This window comes from Lissotriton helveticus, chromosome 4_1 (assembly GCF_964261635.1).
Source record: "Lissotriton helveticus chromosome 4_1, aLisHel1.1, whole genome shotgun sequence".
Lineage (NCBI taxonomy): Eukaryota > Metazoa > Chordata > Amphibia > Caudata > Salamandridae > Lissotriton > Lissotriton helveticus.
The window spans coordinates 394,497,157-394,502,115 of record NC_136063.1 but is presented as its reverse complement, the minus strand read 5'-3'; the positions used below and the strand labels follow the sequence as shown (position 1 = coordinate 394,502,115).

The 4,959-nt window shown below is 40.5% G+C and overlaps 1 long non-coding RNA gene across 1 annotated transcript; it reads right to left on the bottom strand.

Annotated features, from left to right (window-relative positions):
- Positions 1 to 1,758: 1,758 nt before the first annotated feature.
- On the bottom strand, positions 1,759 to 2,873 carry LOC144827167 (uncharacterized). Its single transcript, XR_013610054.1, has 3 exons — positions 2,805 to 2,873; positions 2,561 to 2,678; positions 1,759 to 1,919 (listed from the first exon to the last, which is right to left on the bottom strand). It is a non-coding gene; the product is annotated as an uncharacterized LOC144827167 (long non-coding RNA).
- Between the last annotated feature and the right edge of the window lie 2,086 nt (positions 2,874 to 4,959).

The following is a 4,959-nucleotide window of genomic DNA, read 5'->3' as shown; positions in this document are numbered from 1 at the left end:
TAAATAACTACATGTTTTAACTAGAGATATGTGAGTAAGGTGGGGATTTGTGTACCCTGTCCAGAAGAAGGAGCTTAGTCTCCGAAACATGTTGACACACATGGGAGGTAGTGCACATAGTCTTGCATAATACACCTCAATTTTTCTGCACGTTTTTAATAGCGCCAGCCCGGGGGCAGATTAAAATTGTTTTTTACCCCACGAGCCAGGCCCTTTTTAAACATCACTCGTCGTATAACCTCACCACTCACGCACATAGATACCTTCAAACACACCACACATAGTCTAAACAAGTTCTCCCGCGTAGTCGCCGGTCGAAGCATGCCGCATCCCGTAGAGGGGTGCGAAGACCCCAATGATGAAGCATGACACCAAGGGTCCTTTTGGCATGTGAGGGGTATTATACAACACAGGGTTATCCCCACCTGAGTAGGGAAACCCTTCCTTAGTGGATTCCTCTTGTTTATTTACAGTGAACACCCACACTAATCAGTCAAGTAACACACATTTCTACTAGAGTCCTGACCTATAATAATATCGTTCTGTTTGTAGGACACACTGTTCTGCTGGTCCACTCACATTTGCTCCTTACCTGTAGCAGACCCAGGTGGGTCTTGTTGTCTCCCTACAAACACAAGCACAAACACAACTCTGCTATGCACTCATCCTAGACCGCTATTTCTCAACTGACGGAAAGACAGCACCACTATAGGACTTTAGCAAAGATGCCCAGCTACCAACCTCAAGCGCAGTGTTGATGCTAATGCAGTCACTCCAGACACACATATATACATGTACACACTCAGGTGCTCACACATGCTCACACTCGCTACCTCTGCTAGCTAGCATTGCCTGATAAGGAGCTTTGCTTACTTAATGTTTAATGCCTCCTACTATTATATAACCCATGGACATACAAACAGGTACCAACACACCTAACACCCTACCTGGAGATGCCACTCATTTGGTTATTTGTGACTGATAAATAGTTATGCAAATGAACTTGATTCTGAAAAGCTGGTGCTGCTCCAGCTATTATGACACACACACATTGGTTATCAAAGAGAGGGAGGTACCCTACTATTTGGAATAGGGACAGGGTAAGTTCAAGTCACAAGTCTAAAAAGTCCCAACTTAAAGGCACAAATCTACCCACAATACAGCCGCGGCCCGTGGAGGGAGTTGCGGAGGGGGCAGACAGGCGGGCAGGGGAGGGGCAGGGTGGGGTGTGATAAACACCGGAATATGGATGATTGCAGGTAAGTAAACAATTAATGTAATTGTTTACTTACCTGCAATCATCTGTATTCCGGTGTTTATCACACCCCACCCTGCCCCTCCCCGCCCCGCCTATCTGCCCCACCACAACTCCCTCCACGGGCCGCGGCTGCCACAATATGAACCAGATTAAAGATAAGAGAGGTACCCCTTAACTAAAATCAAGGGAAGTAGGGTTAACAAACCAATATAAAAGAACAGTTCCCTTGAATGAGGTCAATCACATAAACATCATATTAAAGAAACCGTAATAACTATACCAACTGAATAAAGGTTCAAAAAAATTTGTGTTGAATTTTATTGTATACAATGTGGTTAAAAAAAGCAGAAAACAAGATTGACTGCTAAACACAAATTAAAACATGATAAAAATAACAATCCATTTACAATATTGACCAGCAATATTGCCGAAAGACAAAAACAACAGTGAAACATACAAATTATGCAATACACGGTATGTGTTCTAATGTTCTTTTTTGAAACAACGGTGTTGTGCAGATTGAATATTATTCTGTCAACAGCGATGTATGAACCATGAATCACACTGTACTGGGGCGTCGACGCGTTTCGGTGGTTGGTTGCAATTTTATCCACCTTTATCAAGACAAAGATTCTATTTCTGTCGTGCTTTACAAGTTCTCCTAAAGAATAGATACACAGTAAAATTAATAACGTGGCAATAGACTCGTTATTAGATCAAGCTACTTAACGTTTTCATATGGACTGTGTTGTTCACATGGGTGGTTCGATCCATACATTGTATCACTAAGTGCAGTGGACTCATTGTTGATTCAAGCTACTTAACATTTTTATACAGACAATGTTGTTCGCATAAATGGTTCAATCAATACATTGTATCACTAGCTGCATATTTCTTGACAACAAGGGGGCTAAACAATCATGTCATAGTATATTTTCCAAATTTAACATGAGCTTTTTACATGAGAGATCTGTCTTTTAAACTGGTTCTGTGGACAGACTACAAATATTAAGAGAAGGCCCAGGGATCTTGTATACTAGGGGCTGTGGGGGTATAAAGAATTACCCAAAATGTATTCCACGGATATTGATGTTACCCTACATCCAGGCAGGACTATAAAAAAGACAGAGCTACTAATTTGGTCAGCCTAACCGAAGAAGGACATGTACGGAATACCCTTTGTTTTTTAAGAGGATTTGCCTAAACTTATAGTTTATAAATAGTTCTCGCCTCCGTTTATACCAACGGTAAAAAAAGGATGATTTTTCATATACCAAAGGTGCATAAACGTATAAATTTTACCTCTATAATGTGGATGGTGGTGTAGAATATTGGTGCGGTCATCCACTGTGGGGGCGTTCTTGCTTAGGCTGTGGTTTATTCATAAAGGATTTTCAGGCATTGATTTTTGTAACTAGCCCTAATAAGAGAATGCACAAAATGGTATACACGAATAAGGAACAGATTACCTTGTTATTATATCGTGGTTACAGTTTATTTTACTTGTGCTTCCAGAATTCTATTTGGCTTGTTTAGTATATTTTACCTTGTCTTGGGTTTGTTTGTAGCTTATAGTGAAACCGATCAAGTTTGATTTCAGAAAGCGTTCCTTCTGCCTTCATTAAAAGCATTAGCATTAGTTTGTTTTCTAGAGTGGTTAAACCTGGGGGACCCCAATTTAAAATTTACAGGCCACCAAAGCAATTCCAGTGTAGAATTCCTTGATATAGTGATCAAAGACGAGGAGGGTATTTTAAAAGTTGAATTGTACACTAAACCAACTGATAAAAATACCCTCCTCCACTATTCGAGCAATCATCCGAAAGCACAGAGAGACAACGTGCCTTTCGGAGAATTCCATAGACTTAGAAGACTTAGAAGAAATTGCTCGAATTTGGAAGATTTCTATAAACACTCAGAGAACACAAAAAGGAAACTGAAAGAAAGAGGCTATCCCAACAAATTAATTAAACACTCCCTTAAGCGAGCACGCTTCTATGACCGGGACAGTCTCTTAGATCAGAATAAAAGTAGAACCAATAATGATCTTGACAAGATAGTCTTCGTGACCCAATTCTCCCAGGCTAGCAACCAGATTAAGAACATCATTAACAGAAACTGGCGCATTTTAAATTACAACAGTGACAAACAATTAAACAAACCTCTATTTTCTTTTAGAAGAAATAAAACCCTTCGCAACTGTCTAGTACACACCTACAAACCTCCTGGGGAAACCCAACAAACTCTCACTGGAGGATTGGCTACAGGTAACTATACGTGTGTGACTTGTTCAATCTGCCCACACTGCATCTCAGAGACCTCCCTCACTTACAATGACAAAACTTTAACTCCGAAAACATTCAACAACTGCAGAGCCAGAATGTTGTTAATTTGTTAATTTGCCCATGCAACCTTGGTTACGTGGGTGAAACGAGTAGAGAACTCAGAGTGAGAGTTCTCGAGCACAAATCAGCTATTCGTACGAACAAATGTAATGCTCCTCTAACGGAACATTACAGACAGCACAATCACTCATGTGAGGATGTGCGCTGGTTTATTTTGGAGAAAATTAGAACCACCAGGCGCGGTGGGGACATTGACAAACTTAGGAAAACAAGAGAACAATGGTATTTCTGCCATCTAAACACCATTGATAAAGGGCTCAATACCAGGGAGGACTGGACTAAATGTATCTAAAAAAATCGTCCTAAAAATACTAACTATCCTCCCTAGTTGAATCACCATCAGCTCATTTTTGTCAGGTCCCCTATACATGGTATTCCAGAGACTTTGAGAAAATATAGCTTTATCTCTCATATAACCGCTAAAAATCAAATCTGGTGATAACAATGTCCTTTGTAGTAATCTTCCATGAAAGGATCGTATTTTGACATAATAACATGCGTATTTTCGTTGCGTAATGAATCGCATGGTTGAGCCGCTATTTAGAACCATTTCTGCGCTCTCCCAATCAGAATAGACTCACCCCGAGTCACGCTATGTAAATTTATGCTATCTAGTACTTCAATCGCGCTTAGCCACTATTTAGAATCATTTCTGCGCTCTCCCAATCAGAATAGACTTATCTCTAGTCACGCTATGTAAATTTATGCTATCCAGTACTTCAATCGCGCTGAGCCAATCAGAAAGAGGAATCTCGAGCCAGGTTATGCAAATTGCAGGGCTCTTTTCCCTAAGCTCCCATTGGCTGATTATAATAACCAATGACAGGTTACCTCTGACAGTATAAGTACGGCGAATCGCTATCTGGTTTAGATCTAACGGAAACGACCAGAGAAGCGTGCAGCCGACAGAAGACAGAAAGGTAAGCTTTCAAGCCAGACAACATCCCGGCACCTCGTACCTTAGAGTTTAAGACTCCCTAGGATATTTATTAAACAATTTTCCTTTTCTTTTATTTTCTTGTCCCATATCTTACAGGGATTCATTACTTTTGTCCCTGTGGCATGACTCAGGCGCCTCTGGTCACATTCAACGCGATCGAATATAAAGCGTTATACCTCAAAGAAGTCGGGCATCACCTTGTTTATCTACATAACAGGTATAGAGATATATTACAAAGTACAGACCAGACAAACTGAAAAGCATACAGTGTAGGAAATAAAATATTGACCATAAGGCGTTGTATTGCAGGTCGACTCAATATCTTCACTAGAATAGCAGTCGCTTTTAATGAAGGC